At 37.9% G+C, this 19,493-nt stretch overlaps 1 long non-coding RNA gene across 1 annotated transcript; it reads right to left on the bottom strand.

The window, feature by feature from the left end:
• Positions 1 to 284: 284 nt before the first annotated feature.
• Positions 285 to 2,190, bottom strand: LOC119531373. The gene is made up of 3 exons (XR_005216313.1): positions 2,154 to 2,190; positions 1,869 to 1,926; positions 285 to 674 (listed from the first exon to the last, which is right to left on the bottom strand). It is a non-coding gene; the product is annotated as an uncharacterized LOC119531373 (long non-coding RNA).
• Between the last annotated feature and the right edge of the window lie 17,303 nt (positions 2,191 to 19,493).

Here is a 19,493-nt window from a genome sequence, read left to right as displayed (position 1 = left end):
TACAAATATCTGTTCGAATCCCTATTTTCAGTTCTTTGGGGTATATAACTAGACGTGTGATTGCCGGGTCACATGGTAATTCTATGTTCAACTTCCTAAGGAACTACCAAACTGTTTTCCACAGTGGTTGTGCCAAGAATTTCTCCATGACCATAGAGTAGTGTCATTCTTAAGCCTCTCTTTTATTGAACTCTTACTAGTGCCTGGCATTGTGTTAAACATCATCATTTAATCCTCACAAAAACCCGTGAAAGGTCATATCTCCTCATTTTACATAGGAAACTGGAGTTCTAAGAGTTTAGTAGCTTCCTACAGACCATACAGTGAGTGATGGATCTGGACAGAATACCCAGATCTTGTTGATTCCTAAGTCTGCCTCTAATCAGCATGGGACCCAAGGTAAAAACCCAATATTTTAAGTAGTGAGAGTTTGCCTTGCTTTACAGTTCACTTCAGTCATGTTCCATGACACCTTGCAGTTACTGTCTGAACAGTATTCACATACTCATTTGATTTTACGAAGCCAGCCTTCCACTCTTAGGGATAATTCATAAGAAACACAGAAGCAGGAGGCAGGTCATGTGGAAAAAAGTGTAATGGAGTGAGAGGCAGTGAATCACAGTTGTTCAGACCTCAGGCTGTGGAGCCAGATGTATCTGAGTCTGAATCTCAGTCTGCAGAAACAAAGAAGGGAGGAATAGGAGGTAAGAAATCATTTACACCTCTGGTGTTTTATTTTCTCATCTGCAAACTGATGAGATAAGACGATCTCAAAAATCTAAATTTCATTTCCTTTTTTAAGTTTTCACCATCCACCACTGGGGAGGCAAAAAGTTGCTTTGCTGAGGTAACGTATATACTTTTTTTATTTTTAACTTTCTATTCTATGTGCTCCTATAACAAAAATTATTTTGATAAGTCAGGTCAAACCACCTTCTTCAAGAAGTCCAGATTGGATATAAACATGAAACATTAAGCCATGGCTTGGAGTCACACCAACAAGCTCAGGTTGCAACAGAACTGTGATCAGTGTCAAGTGCCGACAAATGCAGAAAGAGAAAGGAGTGTTTAATCCCAGGATTAGACTAAAGATAGGAACTACATCATATGATTAAGTTCATGGGTTAATACCAAGATAAGTACTTTGAGAAGTGCTATATTAAAGGAAATCTAATGCCAAAGTTGCATGCATTTGGGTGAAAGGGCCATTAACTGTAATTTCATGCTGAATCTAAAATCAGACCATCTCTTCAAGTAGCAACAGTCAGTTGGCAGGAATCCAAGTACAGGCAACATGGAAAGACTCAGGCAAGCAGACTGGATATTGCAGAAGACTGTTTTCTCACTGAAGGAATTACAGTAGAGCAAAGGTTATTCAGAAATTCTCTGTAGCATATCCACTCTATACTCAAGGCCCCAAATTGCATTCACTATGATATTTGCCATCTGAATTACCTCCAGCCACATTGTCAAATCAGGCCTAGCAGAGGTTCCTCAGTGAGATCAAATGATAATATCAAGATCAGATACTCCAACAACAAAATGTCACCACTAAAAAGATATCCCAAATTTGAATATAAAATCTCTCCCATTGTGAAATTCTCTGAGAAACAGAATCTAAAAATTAAACCTTCTTGCAAATTAAAGCCCAAATTTAAAGTCCAAAAGTCCAAACTCAAAATATCCTGTCTTCGTGAATTAATTGAAATGCAGTAATTATCCCACCCCCAACCTTCTAATTCTGCTCAGTCTCAGCTGTTACAGTTAGTGTTCTTCTAGCAGCTGAAGCCATGGTTCTTTCACATGAAACAGAAATTAAGGAAATAAGTTGTTGACTAATTCAGTTATAAGTTTCTTTTGAACCTTACCTTGAAGAATTCAAAGAAGTCATAAGATACGAGATTTTTGCAGCTCTGGCTCCATAACCTCCAAATTTAGAAAATAAACCAATTCCTAAGCAACTGGTAATAATTCACAGAGTCCAAAACTTAGATGCTCAGAAATAGGTAAAAATGCAGCTGGAGTCAGTTTACATCATGTTTTTTTAATAATATAAGTCTTAGGCAAAATTCCCCAACCCCAACACATACACAACCCACCCTTAGAAGTTCTGCCACAAAACACATGACTGTTTACATAAAACCCACTCTTACCTAATGTAGAATTCTGAGCAAGAACATAAACAATTTTCCATAATGTAATAACCTCCCTGACGTCAACTTCTTATCCTACCCTGAGCAAACCAATCCCCTGACTCAACTCCTTATTTCTCTATCTTACTCACAAACAATTATTCCCCCCACCCTCCTCCCAAAAAGCTATAGAACTGTACTCCTACCTTTGTTCAGGGCTGCTGCCACTCAGGCTTCAACCCACCTGTGCATGGCCACAGTAAAACTTTCTCAAACTGAGCTTTGGTCTCTTCTCTTCCCAGTCAAAAAACCAAACCTACTGGTGCCAAAACCCGGGATCGAGAAAAGAAATGAAATCTCAATCAGATGGGTCATAACCCACTTGCCTGACTCCAACACCCACCACCAGCAAATCACCTTAGGGTAAGGAGAAAGTGCCTTCTCTCTCTCTCCAGCACTCTCTTTCTGTGTTGTCTGGGACAACATTCACAGGAATCTTAACACTGAGAGCTGCTTCTGTTGGGTCCAGGACCCTAGGGGTGAGTAGGACAGTGGGATGCCACCATCCACTCCTCCGTAACTGTATTGGGTCTTGGGAATTCTCAGTGGGGGATGCCCTCTTGATTGGTCCTAAGCTTGAGAGCTGGGATTTCTCCTTACCCTATATAATCATGGGAAACAAACAATCCCGACCTCCCAGTAACACCCCTCTAGGGTGCTCACTTCGAAACAAAGAACTCAGCCTCAGGGTAGATCTAAAATCTAAGAGGCTTATTTTCTATTGCAATTCCAGCTGGCCACAATACAAATTAGATAAGGAATCCACCTGGCCAGAAAACAGAACCCTGGATCCGCAAGTTCTTTTTAACCTTGACAACTACTGTTGTCATCTCAGCAAGTGGAGTGAAGTCCCATATGTCCAGGCCTTTTTCAACTTGTGCAGGTGCCCTGCTCTCTGCCAAACTTGTTCCACTTACCAAATTCTTCTTCTCCATTCCCCTCTCCCAAAACAGCCTATCTCTGAACCCAGCGCTCCCTCTCCCCCCTTGTCCCAACCCTTCCTCTCTTCCTCCTCCTCCTGACTCTTTCTTCGATCCTGCCAAAGACCTTCTCAATTCTCCTCCTTCTCCTCCCTACACAGCCCCTCCTAACCAAGTCAAGGCTGCTGCTGAACCACAGCCAGGAAACAACACTCCCCCATCTCCAGATTCCACCTCAGAACCTCAACCCTCCCTTCGCTCTCCACAAAGAACCTATTCCTCTCAATCTCAGCCTATCCTCCCTTTGCGAGAAGTGTCTGGACCGGAGGGGCCCATCTGCGTCTATGTTCCCTTCTGTCTTTCTGACCTTTCCCAAATTAAAAAGTGCCTAGGCTCGTACTCTACTGACCCTGCCCGATTTCTCAAAGAATTTCAGTACCTTACTGTGTCCTGTGACCTCACCTGGTGAGATCTCTGTCATTCTCTCTACCTGCCACACCCCTGAGGAGAAGGAACCAGTATGGCTAGCAGCTCAAACTCATGCAGACAACCTTAAATAGACAGGCCCTAATAATAGCCCTGGGGGAGCAACCACAGTGCGCAAAAAGGAACCCAACTGAAATTATCAGGAAGGAAAGCCTGGCCAGCAGTCTCGCAACCTTATGATAACTTGTCTCACAGCAGGACTGCAAACGGCCCCACAAAGAGTGGTTAATTATGATAAGTTAAAAGAAATCTCCCCAAAGAATAATGAAAACCCAGCAGCCTTTCTAAGTAGGCTTAGAGAAGCCCTCCAACATTATACTATTCTTTATCCAGACTCCCCTGAGAGCACCTTACTCCTACATATGCATTTTATCTCTCAGTCAGCCCCTGACATCTGCCAAAAACTCCAAAAGCAAGAAGCAGGACCCAAACTAACCAAAGTAATTTAGTCTTTAAAGTTTTTAACAATAGGGATATAGAGCAGGCCCAGCAAGAAAAACTTAAGGAGGAAGCCAAAGCCAAAGCCCGCACTCAGGCTTACCAACTCCTTGCTTCAGCACTGAAAGAAACCCAAGGCTCTCCTAAATGAATGGAAAACACCACTGGGAGCCTGCTTTAAATGTAGGCAGCCCAAGCACTGGGACAAATAATGCCCAAATCCCCAATCCCTCCCAGGGCCATGCCTGCTCTGCAAGCAGGAGGGTCATTGGAAGTCTGACTGCCACTGGGCCCCTCAAGGCATGGGGACATCAGTTACCCACCCAACTAAGAACCCTGGCTTTAACCTCCCAGAACTCCTGAGAATAGCAGCAGAGGACTGAAGGTGCCTGAGAACTGCACAAGGCCCCACGAAGATCACCTACATAGAGCCTCGGGTAACTCTCAGTAGCAGGTAAACCAAGTAAAAAAAATATATATATATATATATTTTAAAAACTCTTCACCTAAAACTCTTTTATCTACTAATAAAAACTCAGCTTATATATTGTTAAACCACTCAGTCACCCAGTTTAATACCTACAAGTGCTGTTGATTCTTGTTAAAAATTGTAAATTACTGCCTCAATAATGCATTATCTAAAGTGTTTTAAATATTTAGTATTATTCTAACAAGTTTAATTTTAATGGTAATAGTATATTGTATAAAAGGTATAAAGAATGTTTTTCTAATTAAAAAGAAAAAGGAAAATGGCTTTGTCCTAAATAACTGGTTGTTTAAAAATATGGGATGGAGCCTGAATGGATACAGAAAGTTGCAGAAGGTTTGTGAAGGGGGAAATTTATTTCTGTAGTCAAAGTTAAAAAACAGATACAGAAAGTTACAAAAAGTTTGCAAAAAAGAAATTTGTTTCTGTGGTCAAAGTTAGAAAAAGGTAAAAACTAGTGATATCACTGCTTAACAATGGGACCTCACAGCTTAAAAAAAAAGTGGTTTTGTAAAACAGAATAGCATTAAATATCCTAACCACCACCCAAAGCAGTAATTAATGTTCTGTGTTGTATGTATGTGCCTAATAATTCACAAAATGTAAACATTCCTCACCTTACTGCAAGCTCCTCATGTTACTGTCTCCTGCTGTTTTACTATCAACCCAGCCACTCTCCTTCTGCTTCTCCTCTCCTATTTCTCATCTCCTCTACATTCTGGGACCTTGTTTCTTACAATTGCTAACCAAGTTTATTCACAGAACTGTTCAAGTCATAACAAACCAAGTGGTCAGCAACACGCTACTCCTCTAATGAAAACACCCTTACCAGCCACTACCCTGCAACAAACCATAGGGACAACTCTACGCCCCCCACCAGCAGGAAGCAAATACAGAAGATGGATCTGTACCTCCTCAGCACCCCTAGAAAACAAAAGAAAAAGCCTGGGATGTTAGGCAAAACTCCCCACCCCCAAAACATACACAACACACCCTTAGAAGCTCTCCCACAACACACATGACTGTTTACATAAAACCCACTCTTAGCTAATGTAGCAGTCTGAGCAAGAACACAAACAATTTTCCATAACATAATTACCTCCCTGATGTCAACTCCTTATCTTACCCTAATGTCAACCCCTTATCTCACCCTGAACACCCCTGACATCAACTCCTTATCCTACCCTGAGCAAACCAATCCCCTGACTCAACTCCTTACTTCTCTATCTCACCCACCAACAATTATTCTCCCAGCCCCCTTCCCAAAAAACTAGAAAACTGTACTCCCACGTTTGTTCAGGGCTGTTGCCACTCTTAGGCTTCATCCCACCTGTGCATGGCCACAATAAAACTTTCTCCAATTGAGCTTTGATCTCTTCTCTTCATGGTCAAAAATCCTAACACTAAGACCTGTGACCTTAAACTCATATGGAAGATCTAACTCATAAAGGTTTTGATTATTGTGATGGTTCGGTTATGTGTCAACCTGGCCAGATACTGGTGTCCAGTACTTTGGTCAAGTAAGCCCTGGCCTAATTGTTATGTGAGGACATTTCATGGACTTAAATCATTATTAAGTTGATTGCATCTATGACTGATTAAATCTACAATCAACTGAGGAGATTACCTTCAGCAATGAGAGACATTTCATACAATCAATTGAAGGCTTCAAAGTAGAAGTGATGATTTCAGTAGTCAGAAAAGAGAATTTTCATCTATACTTCAGCTTGCCAGTTACTCCTATGGAATTTGTTGAAAATCTTCATTGGAGTTCCCAGCTTGCAGTTTGCCCTTTGGAATTTGGATGTGTGCACCTTCATAGTTGCATGAGACAATTTTATAAATTCTCATATTAACAGGTATCTATCTTTTGTCAGTTCTGTTTCCCTAGAGAAACTTCACCAACACACACTATTCACTCTCTTGGAAAGTGGCATTGGAAACATTACTGTATTTTCTCAATCTATTGAAAATATATATATATTGGTGATAGACCACAGTCACTAATTCTAATTTGAAATGTCTTTCTTTCCCAACCCGCATATTCTCCTCCAGCATTGAATTAGATATGGACTCCACCTGAAATACCATGTCCATTCTCCTGTGAGCAAACATTTTCAGTCCTAAAGCACAGTGACTATTTACCCTGATTCATGTTATAAAATGTTTTAGGTCTATCTCACTTGCCTCCTCAGGAGGGTGTCTCCTTCATGTAATTTTCCACATAGTATGGGATGTCACACCACTGTACTGAGCTCTCGTGTCTTCCTGGCCAGTCATAGCCTGGTACATTTCTTCAGTAAGCAGCAAACATTAATCATCATTTTCAATATGTAAAATGGCATGAAAAAGTTTGTGAAGCATTGAAACCAATCCATATCCACCTTAGGAATGAATATCTGATGGGCATCTTTTGAGCCCGTGAACAAGCAAGAGGAATACAAGGTTTGGTTACTCCACATTTCCCTTCTTAATCCTCAATTCCATATGCAAGAAAATGCTGTTTGGAACAGCCAAATCACTGTGTGCCTATCAACCTATATCTAGAACTTCACACAAACTTTATAGCCCTCATGGGACTCAAATGCTTTGCAAGTCAAAAATAGCAAACACAGTTCCACCATTTATATGAGCAGACTATATCTCCCCTATAACTGAGTCTTTGCTCCTGTTGCTTCAAACTCATAATATTGTTGATAGGGTGACCATATAATTTATCACTGTTAGATTTTTAGTCATAAAATGGTGCACTAAAAAGTAATATCTGATATTTTCCTGAGCAAACTGGAAATATGTTAACAGGGTTAAATGAGATACTGAGATTGTGATTTACTGATCTGGGACTAGGACTGGGTCTCTGAGAGTGAGTCATGGCTCAACCAACAGGTGGGAGTTTAGTGGCCCAAGGTGGGAAGATCATCACATTAGAGGAGAGGTGTTCACCAATGCTTAGTTCTCTATACTTATCTTCCTCTACTCCTAAACAATTTTTGACATGTTTGTTTCTTTTTTTTCTGTGTTGAAAATCTCCACATGCTACTTAGCAGGTTTTCCTACTAATTCACTGCTCCTGCCTCCTCAGTTGCCTTTGTTGATCCCTCCTGCCCTGTCAAACTGTTAAATGTTGGATTGCCCCAAAGAACTCTCCATGACCTTCTTATTGTTGTGATCTATATTCTCCTTCTAGATAACTTTTTTCTCCATCAAATGGCTCTAAATAACATTTAAGCTGATGATTCACCAAATTGTATCTTTAGAATTGACAATTTTCCTGAGCTCCAGATTCATTAAATAACTGTTTGATCAATATCACCATTGCAACTTAATATAGTCCAAGTAGAATTATAATTTCTACCTCAGTAAATGCATTCACCCTCAAACCTTCCCTATCTCAGTAAATGGCACACCATTCACATGGTTTCTGAAACCTAAAAACTTGGTGTTATCCTTGAGTATTCTTTTTTTATTTCTTCACACTCTACAACCAATCGATCAGTAACTCTGCCTGTCTCCAGCTCCAAATATACATCCCCAACCGGATCATGACTCACGTTCTCTACTACTATAATCTTGGTCGACCATCATCTCTCACCTAGATTACTACAACTTCACAAGGGATTTTCTGACTCTCTCTTTTAATCCCCAGTGATCCATCTTATACAGCATAGCCACAGTAGCTTTTAGCATCCATTGCAACTAGGATGAAAGATTTCTGTGGCTTTTAAAATTCTATATGATCTGGCCATTTACCAGGCAAAGGTCATCTCATCTGAAGATCTTTAATTTTGTTGTTCTTTCTATTGGAGATACTCTTCACAATTTTTGCACGACAGATTCCACATTATTCAAGTACCAACTCAATCTCCTCAGAGACATCTTCCCTCATTGTGCATCTAACTGTGCCTCCAAAATATGTCCTATTTTACTTATACATCACTTTTGAACCTGAAAGTCTGGGCCAATATAACCTCCTGGATGCAGGGACTCTGAATTTTCACTGCTTAAAATAGTACCTGGCACATAATAAGTGCTCATTAATTAGTTATTGACTGGAAAATCTGTCATTCTGAAAATTATGACTAAAATTCTTTGAAATACCACATCTCAAAATGGTAGCCTTTGCATATATTTGTCCAGAATTTTATTTCATGGCCAATCTCAATTCTGAACTTTTTGTTCTGGTCCCTATTCATGTTTCATTTTTTCCTATGAGTCTGATAGAGTTTGTTTTGTTTCAAAAGTACCAAAATATCTACCACCATGGACTAATGTTGTTTATAAGTTGGTGAATGTATAATATGCTTGTTCTGTATGTACCATTAGACTTAAAATGTTTAAGCATTTTTTTGTCTCTATTTCTTTTTTATTTAGTTACTTCCCAGTTGGACATAGAAATAAGTCTTACAGATCTCCTCTAAACATAGTTTATTTGTCTGGTTCCAACCATCACCATATCCCCTTCTTGCCTCCACACTTCACATCACTTCCAACATCTGGGAGTTACAGATAACAGGAAAAGGGGAGAAAGAATTCCTTTTTATTGTGTACCTACACTCTTTCATTCCCTGCTTATAGTGAAGAGTGCCTGTTTTCAGGAATGCCAACACTGTATAAACTCTCTTGCCAATTCTCACCAACACTAGACATTTTTTCACCCACAGATTCATAAATATACACAGACACTTTACTATGCTAATAGCATATTAGCCTTCTAAAATTATATTCCTTAAATGTTTGTTTCATATTTTTAGGGGATGGAAGAAGATTGACTTTTCTACTGAAAAACAAAGTACATAAAAACAAATTTACTTCCTACATTTTGTCTGCTGAGTAAGTAGAATTAGTGCTATGAAAGAAATCTACATATCATTTCTTACTTTTCTGTAGGTCTTGTTCTTTTTCCAGTTTGCTTTTGCAAATGTATAAACCTGACTGCTACCTAGAATGAATAATAAATGAATTAAATTTAGATTATATTCAATTTACTAAAAAAAAAAAATCATTCCAAGTAAACCACAGTAGACTAAGTATTATTCAAGCTCAGAGTTTAAGAAGACTATAGTTTCTGACTTCAGCAGATTACAACTGCAAGTGGGTTGCTAAAATGGTTGGTTTATATAGGTCGGCAATATGGGGAAGCTTTTGTGTTATTCTTTCTCTTTTCATTTAAGGACACTGTGTATTTTGGCATGAGTGAGGCCAGTTTAATTTTTTCCAGTTATGAAAGGAGTTATCTGTGGAAAATTGGCTTAAACAGCTCTGTTTCATTTCAGTAATACTTTAGCATCTCTTGTATAATGGTGCTGTGCACAATTGCTGTTTGGCTGTCCTGTTCTTAAATCCAGCTCTGGTTTTACCACTTTGCCCAGGCTTCATATCCACTGTCACAAATTGTACCAGTTGTGCTTACACATTTAGGCTGACCATATGTGCCAGTTTGAATGTATTATATCCCCCAAAACACCATTATCTTTGATGCAGTCTTGTGTGGGCAAACGTAATAGTGTTGAATAGACTGCAGTAATTCTTTGACTGAGTGTTTCCATGAAGATGTGACCCACCCAACTGTAGGTGATAACTCTGGATAATTTCCAAGGAGGCGTGGCCCTGCCCATTCAGCGTGGGCCTTGATTAGTTCACTATAAAATCTCAGACAGAAGGAGCAAGCTCGCTGCAGCCAAGAGGGACACTTTGAAGAACACACAGGAGCTGAGAGAGGAATGTCCTGGGAGAAAGCCATTTTGAAACCAGAACTCTGGAACAGATGCCAGCCACATGCCTTGCCAGCTAGCAGAGGTTTCCTGGATACCATTGGCCCTTCTCCAGTGAAGGTACATGATTGTTGATGCCTTATCTTGGACATTTCATGGCCTTAAGACTGTAATTTGTAACCAAATAAACCCCCTTTATAAAAGCCGATCCATTTCTGGTGTTTTGCATTCCGGCAGCATTGGCAAACACCACCACCATACAAAACCAATTGACCCAATGCTGGCTTTTCTACTGTCCTAAGTCCAGCTTCCAAAACACATTATATACCTATTTCATATATTGAGTGTAAATTTGGGAGAGACTGGACCAATACTCAGGAACTTCAGAAGAGAGAAGAGGCTGGGAGGCTGAGGAATACAAGAAATGGATCATGGTCTCAATAGAAAGAAAAACCAGAATGATATAACATGAGACCAGAGAGATACAGAGAAGTAGAAAGAGGCAGAAAGAGAGCACTGATTAGCAGCATATTGATACGGGCAAAAATTTTAACATGGTATTACCTCTAGATATAAGCAATCTAGATAATGAAAAACAAAACTAATTCAATTGCTTAAAAGTAATATTAACCAAGTAATATTCTTAAACCAAATACCATTTATGTCTAATTTCTGGGCATAAAATTAAGGATTATGTATCAATAAATGTCAAAGAAGCCTGAGTGAGTTTTGGTTGATACTACTATAAACCCATCCTGTCTGCCTGTTCAATCTTTGTGGCTTTAATCTCCATGGCTTTAGTGTTTTCAAGATGAAAACCTTGATGTCACCACAAAAATACAGAAATAATAATAATCTAGGAATGAAGAATTTCTTTGGAATAATACAGTTGATTAAAGCAGATTGCAGGATATTTTCAATACAAAAAAGGAATTATTGGACAAAAAAATAAAGATTAATTTTAGCTTTAGCTCAAATTTGCAAGCAGTAGAATCTGTTAGTAATTTTAGGCATCTGGTTTCTACAAGTGGCAAATCCTTTGATTTCCATTTGCTTTCACATAGATACATATAATAAAGAAAAAGATTATGATAATCCATTTTAATGCTATACTACAATAACAGGAATCATTTTACTGCAGCAACCAAAGTTTTCTAACTGAAAAAAAAATACTATAAAAATAAGAGATACATATAGATGAGAAGGAGATGGATGGCAAGTGAAAAGATGGCAAAAACTCATTGAAAATACTTTTCAATACACTTTTCATCATTTCAGGTATAATAAAGCCTGTCTTTCTATCCCCTCTTTTACTAAGCTATGTTCATTTTTCCCTAATCATTTCAAGTTCCCAATGGCTACCATTCCACATGCTCAAGAGAACAACAATATATGCTTAAATAACACAGATAAAGTTTTCTCATAAATTCAGTGTCCCATTAACCCCAGACTACAAGCCCCACAAATATATTACATTTCAAGTTGTAGTAAATGCTGTAAAGATTGTCATGCCTTCTAGTTTCTGCTTATTAATTTAAGTCCCGTGTAGGCTTTGTGTGCATATGTAGTTATGTATGTATATATTTCTGTCATAATTTAAATTTATTCTTTAAAGCATAAAATTTTTACAAGTGTAAAATGCATTGCAAGAAAATATCTATTGAATATGGCTGTATATAATGCATGCATAATGAATGATATGTGCATTTAATGTAGCAAATATAAATACTATGGCTTTACTAATGCACTGGATGCTTTACCAATATAACCAAGCTGTCAAAAACTTAAATGGTGCTGGCCACAGAAACCATTCTGGTCCAAACTTCTGAAGAAAAGTCTGTTTATAAAATTAGAGTAGATGCTTCCCTTCTCTGTTACCCCTAATGCCATTAGAAACTTCTAAAATAATAGAACTAAAAGGAGTGAACACTGTTTTCTCAATTACTCTGAAGGACAAAGCAAACACCTGCAGCCTGGGTGGAATTTTGAACATCTTGAACATCATAGATGAAGCCTGATGAAAATCTTGAGCCTAAACAAGTGTCAACAGCTCTTCAGTATTCTATTGATTGCCTTTCAGGATTCTTCATTTCTGGATTTTACCAAGAATCCATCCATCTCCAGCATAATCCATGTGTGGTAACTCAGGTAAAGCAGATCAAAGGCAGTACCACAGGTAGCCCTGACTTATTTAAAGCCAAGTCCATTGATCCCACTTGACAGAAACTGGTCCAAGATGGTTATGTGAAGTAAGCCATGGTCAGGCCTGCTGCATTAAACTGTGAGTGGTCTGATGATGCAGTAAGAAATACAGTATGGAAGAATACACTTGAATTCCCTTAGCTGGTGATAGGTGGAATCCAGTGGTACATACTCCACCCTGACCCACAATAGTATAAAAGGCAGCAAATTCAACTAACTTAGCAGATGTCTCACTCTTAACCAGCTTCAAAGATCACCAAACTTTGGCTCCCTAAGAGGAGCAAATGGAGAAACTGAGTATTTACACTCTTGAAGTATACTTAAGTTTTCCTTCTTCATTTCCTGCTTGCTAGAACAAGAGTAAACCAAGCTAAAAGTGACATAAGCCAAGTCCTATGTATTGTTGTCACCATTTCTCAAAAAAGAAACAGATGATTTGGACTGGCCCTGCTCCTCTGGAAGAGTCAACAAGATTGGTAAGTAGAGAACAAGAAAGCACTAAAATAAGTACCTGGATATCCCACCACCACAAGGATAAGTGTCACTGATCTGTGGAATCTGAGGGAAAGCTTCTGGAACACACAGAATATTTGATGATTGGGCTTTAAGATAGAAGGTTTGCCAGCTCTGCCAAATCCCTCTTTCAAGTCACGATTCATCAGCCCAAAGCTGACAGCTACTATAGTGTGGGGATCTTGAAAGAGATTCAGAAGCTTAAGTGTAGATTACCCAAGTCTAAGCAAGAATGATACGAAGACTTGAGACCAGGGTCTGGTTGAAGGCCTAGCTGAAGATGTGATGTGGATCTTTCCTGTGGCATTTTTCAGGATTAAGAGTAATGGTGGGGCCATTCAGAACCAGACCCCAGAGCCTGGGGGAACACAGCCATACCTCCTCACACCAGTCAAGAATTATAGGCTAACAGGCATCACCTGCTGGGCAGAAAAGCACAGTGACCTGAGGCATCACAGGGTGGGGCAATTTTCTAAGACACACCCGCAGGGAAACCAGATACTGAATATTTCTTCCCTCTGGGACCTGAGCCTGTTCTGGTCTGGGAAAACCTGATTTGGATAACCAAGGAAACCATGCCTCGACAACAGAAAATTACAACCTACACTAAGAAAAACAAAGTTATGGCCCAGTCAAAGGAACAAACGTACACTTCAACTGAGATACAGGAATTTAAACAACTAATGCTAAATCAAATCAAAAAGTTTAGAGAAGATATTGCAAAAGAGATAGAGGCTGTAAAGGAAACACTGGGCATATATACGGCAGAAATCAAAAGTTCAAAAAAAAGAGTAATGGTGGGATTGAAAGTAATTTCAAGTACCTGGGAATCCAGAAGGCCAGGACTTCTGGCCACAGATTTACTACTCTTTCTACTTTCTAGCTTTTCTCCAGGGAGGGGTCTTGGTGCTAGTTCCCACACAGTGGCCATCTCCCTCCCAAGTTCAACATTGTTCCATAGTTCCAAGTAATTTCCCACTCCAATTGGCTCTAACAGGCAAGTCAAAAAGGATGTGGACCAGGTAATGTGATTGTTAAGCACCAATCAAGTTTACCTTGGAGGAACAGGGATGGGGGAATAGGATGGTTTAGTAAGCCCCACCTGGTCCTTTTGTCTTCTGACATAGCTGCTGGGCCCTATTTCAGGAGGACAAGGAAGAGGAAAAGGGAGCAGGAGGTAGGGAGAAAGACAAAGGAGGGAGGAGGAGGAGGAAGAGGGAAGGAAGAGGGGAAGAGGAGAAAAGAAAGAGAAAAATAATAAGAAGCTTAACATCTGAGAAGGACTGTGCTATGGTTAGCACTTTATTTTCCAGCGGCACTTTGTGAAGTGCCTGGTACTATAAACTTTGAGTGAACTCCATGAGAAGCAGTGAAAGAGATTGGTGGGGGAAGGGCATAGAGGCACAGAGTCATAGAAATGGCTGGTTTGTTCCAGGTCTTTTCTCGGGTTGTGTATATAGTAGTCTGCATTTTCTGCTGTAGTATTATGCTGAACCCGTGAGCCAGAGGATCAATTCCCACCACATATCTCACAAAGCTCTGACTCTAGACACTGTACTACTGTCATTTCTTCTACCTGGGAGGTGGTCAGGATTGATGGGACCCTAACCAATGGGCCTCACTTTCAAGCTGTAGAAATCTAAGGAAGGAATGTTATGGAGAACAGGTGTGTGGCAATCTAGAGGGTGGGCTGTACAAATCACCCAGGACTCTCAGGATGAAAGGATATTTGCAGAATTGCTTCAAAAGGCAAGAGAGAATTTTAAGACACAAGACACAAGGTACTTAGTTCTGGCCAGTTTTGGCTGAGAACAACGTACCTCAGTGTGCTGAACTGGTGGTGAAGAATATTGAAGAAAATATTCTGCCCCCTTGAGAACAAAGGTAAACCTCCATAATGAAAGTGTATTTCCTACAAATTTATAAGGAAATAACTGGGGAAGATTTAGTTTGCTACTGTTGCTTGTATCATATGTATCTTCTCCATAAATAATTAAAGAAAAAATAAAATAATTTCACATCCATTTTTAACCTATCAATAAATTCACAAGTACTCAAGAAGCCTAGTTTCTTTGTATAAGCATGAATTATAACTGTACTTTTCCAATCTTAAGATAATTCTTACAATAATAAGCAAAAACACATTATTTTATATTCAATTAATTATGAGAAGACAAAAAGAAATAGAAAATAGTTTTATTTTTATTTCACCAAATCCATCCAAATGAATGCAAATCCTCTATGAAGAGACTAAGAAAGAGCTCATATTCCAATGTAAAATTCCTGAGATTTTAAAACAAATGTTTTATTCTGTGAAGAATATTAAGTTTTCCCTTTCTCATTACTCTACCCAGTGAAGCAATTCTGATTTTTGTGCATTGTACTATTAACAATGTGTGTGGTATTCTGAAATAAACTGACAACTTCTGCAGAGAAACCTCTCTGAATCCACTAGTTGATGAGCAGGCAAATATAAAGACTTTCCATATCTAGTGTTTCCAAGGAAACCCCTCCATCAGCATACACTTATTCAACATGCAAGTTTTAGAAGTGATTATATCATCTCTGTTTGCATGTGAGAGGAAAGTAAACTAGAGGTAAACTAAAATCTCTAGAATGAAATATTAGTTATATGACAGTGAAAGGTATTGAGAGCCACTGCTTATTATATTTAGTTGATTGAGTACAAACAAGATGAATTTTGAGAAAAGAGGAAACTGAAAGAAATAAACATGCTCTAAGGAATTTTATGAAGTATTTCAAAAGGGAATGGAATTATAAACAATATGAGAAAATCAATGCAAAGAGGGGTAAGAAAAGAAAGCAAAACAAAGCAGCAGCAACAAGAGCTGAAAATAAACTACAGGCAATGAATTAAGAAAAGCAAATCTGCAAATATGAGCTTATCAATATTTATTTATAGCAACACTATATACAGTGAATTGGCCAATGTGGTCAATTCCAATGGCTCAGTCAGCTGTAAAACCTGTAAATTAGACAAAACAGTTGATTGCAATATCTTATATTAAGAGAGTGCTTGATGTCTAACTCCTTCGGTCCATTCAGTAAACATTCACTATTATCATTCCTTTATGGAAATTGCGAGGGCTTGTGAAATCCTAAGATTTGGAGTCTAACTATGCAAAATGGGAATACTTCTAATTATGATAATAATTTCATTAGAATGTTTTATCATGGCTTTGTTTAATGTTAATGTTTAATTTAACATTTTTAATGCTTAATGAACTTTAATCTTCCATGAATACATATATACATATACATCTGTGTGTATGTATGTATGGATATTATGTGTGTGTGCATATTTCATTGAATGTCCAGGAATACTCACACACACATGCACACCACTTGAAAATGTCACTGCTCTCCTAACCCTCTCAACCCTCCAAGAAAAACCCCACAGAATGAAGTGATTAGTTTTCATACTTTCTATATCATTACAACATTCTAGTACCTAGTACATTTCCTGTCATCATGTACTTTTCTATCTTCTTTAATATGCTTCTGAATGACACTCTGATTGAAGCCTATAAATTATGATGTTTCTATTTTGCCATAAACATTTCTTCATTATAAAGTAGCTCTATTAGTGCAGTCCATGCCTAGCCTTTAAGTGAAACTTGTGCTGACTTTTTTAGAGAGAAAGCCAAGCTGCTTTTCCCCTCTCACAACTGTGGCATCATCATATGAATGCTAATATTTTTTTCCTTAAACTGATGAAATGCACACACAAATGGAGCAAGCATTAGTGTCAATGAGGCTTTAAGTCAATATATCATCGTTTTCACAGCAAGGATCTGAGAAGTATCTATGTATACTAGATCTATGATCTGCACTAATATTTAAATTCAAAATAAAGCCAACCTCTATGGAGTAGATCTATTGAGTATAATGTCATTGTGATTTCATTCATCTATAACATAACCTCATCACCCTAATCCAAAGACAACTGTAAAATGAGGAGCTGGTATACCAAGGATTGAAAATGACAAATCATCATTCCTTAAATTAAAAAAAGAAAGACCCTTCAATTAAACAGTGATAGTACTGGGATTCAAACAAACTGGAGGGAGTTGATATCAACTAACATTATGAGAAGTGCATACCACTCCAGCAATTTAACCTTGCGTTTCCTCTTTACAAAGATTTATAAGTCTCCATTTAACAATAATGGCAACCTATGTTTTGCATTTTGCTTTTACAAAATACTTTCATAGGTATGTAGCTCTGTATTAGAAATGAAGCAGCTAATAGTGACAGTTCTGTGATTCAAATTTAGATCTTCTTTCTCCCAGTCCACTGGTCTTGAAGTGATACCCAGAATCTAGACCCAAATCTATTGTTCATATGCTTGAATATCATTAGCATGTAACCTATTTAGGTTTCAATGTCCTTATACATATAATGAAAAGATTGAATTAAGTGATCTCTAAAACGTCATTACTGTTTTCTAAATTAAGACAAAATGTGTTTTTAAGTCTATGACTAGTCAAAATAACAAAATAAATTGATGAAAAATGAAATTATATTTTAATAGAGTCTAGTGATTTGCAAAACATGGCTTTGCCAATAGAACTAAGTAAACCATTTTGAGCATTTCTTTATACATATCACACCTTAACTCACAGGTCAACAAGGAGGAGCAATATCAAAATGATAAAAGGACTCTAAACACATTTGGTAAATTCTTAGAGGGTATAGAAATATGTAATTTTATTCTACCTGTGTTTTGTTTTATAGCAGATTTATTGAGTTATAATCTACATACCATAAATTCACCCTTTTAATATATGCAATTCAGTGTTTGTTTGTTTTTTGGTATATTCCCAGAGCTGTGCAACCACTACTACAACTATCTAATGGCAGAATATTTTCATTATCCCATAAAGAAATCCCTTACTGATTAGGAGTCACTCCCCATTCCCACCACTCCCTAGCCCTTGGCAACCTGGATCTACTTTTTGTTCCTATGGATTTATCTAATTTATCTACTCCGCAACTTACATATGAATGAAACCACACATTATGTGGTCTTTTGTGACTAGCTTCTTTCACCTATCATAATGTTCTCAAGGGTCATTTATGTTGAGGCATATATAAGTATGTGATTTCTTTTTATTACCAAATAATATCTCATTGTATGAATATAGCAAATTTTATCTATTCATTCATCAGTCGTTTACGCTTCTTGGCTGCTATGAACAATTAAGTGCAAGATTTTGAGTGCACAAACATTTTCATTTCTCTTTGATATATATGTAGGAGTATAATTGCTGGGTGATATAAGTCTAAGTTTAACATCTTTAGGAACTGTCAAATTGTTTTCAAGAGTAGTGGCAAACATTTTACAATCCCAGCAGCAGTGCATGAGGATTCCAATTTCTCTGCATCTTCACCAACACTTATTATTGTCTTTTTTATTTTAGCATCATTTTTGGTTTGAAGTGGTATTTCATTGTGTTTCTTTAAAAAAAAAAAAGTTTTTCTCTTTTTTTTTTTTCATTTTTAATAGGCTTTATTTTTGGAGCACTTTTAGATTTATAGAAAAGTTGCACAGAGAGTTCCATAATACCCCCTGCCCCCAAGTACAGTTTCTTCTATTAATATCTTGCATTTGTTAGGCTCATTTGTTGCTAGAGATGAACCACTATTAATACATTATTATTAACTAAAGACCATAGTTTACATTAGGCTCACTCCTTGTATTCTATGGTTCTATGGGATTTGACAAATTCATATTGTAATGCATCCACAGTTACAGAATCATGCAGAATAGTTTCATCGCCCTATAAATGCCCTGTGCTTTACCTACTCATCCTTTCTCCTGGACTCCTTGACTCAAATGCACCAAGATCCACTAACCTCCTACCAGGCTGGTTAAATGGATTCCTATAACAGCAAGGTAGTCAAAAAGATGGGAGAATTCTCATCCTCAACTGCCTTTAAAGAGGTAGGTTTGAGTCCAAGCTCTGATGAGCTGTAATCCTGGTTTTATATATCTACAAACAGATGCTTGCATGAAAACATTTATTTCAGTTTTATTTAATAGAATTATCACTTTCACTCAGGTTAGACATAATACATAGTATTCTTTGGAGCTATCTTAAGTTGTAGGCTCTAACTCTCCATTCATTCACTCATTCATTCATTCAGCTGTTGTTATCAAGATAGCATATATGTAGAAAGGTTTTAAGTTGGTATTCCTTTCGAGAGATTCTATTTTGGATGCCTTTGCGATATAGATAACATATAGAGACATAGACATTATCTAGATATAAGTGTATATATTAGATTTCTATTGTTCTACAACAAATTAACCCACCTTAGCAACTTAAAACAACACACATTTATTATTTTATAGCTTCTGGATTAGGTTCTAGGCACGGTCCTCTGCTTAGGGTCTCAGAAAGCTACAATCAAGGTGTTGGCAATGCTATGGTGTCATATAATGCTCAGCTGGTGAAGAATTCACTTTTGGCAGAATCAAGTTCCTTGTGGTTGTAAGACTTCAGTTTCTTGCTTGCTC

This window comes from Choloepus didactylus, chromosome 4 (genome assembly GCF_015220235.1).
Source record: "Choloepus didactylus isolate mChoDid1 chromosome 4, mChoDid1.pri, whole genome shotgun sequence".
NCBI classification, from domain to species: Eukaryota; Metazoa; Chordata; class Mammalia; order Pilosa; family Megalonychidae; genus Choloepus; species Choloepus didactylus.
The sequence above is the reverse complement of the archived record's forward strand: the minus strand, read 5'-3'. Positions and strand labels throughout refer to the sequence as shown.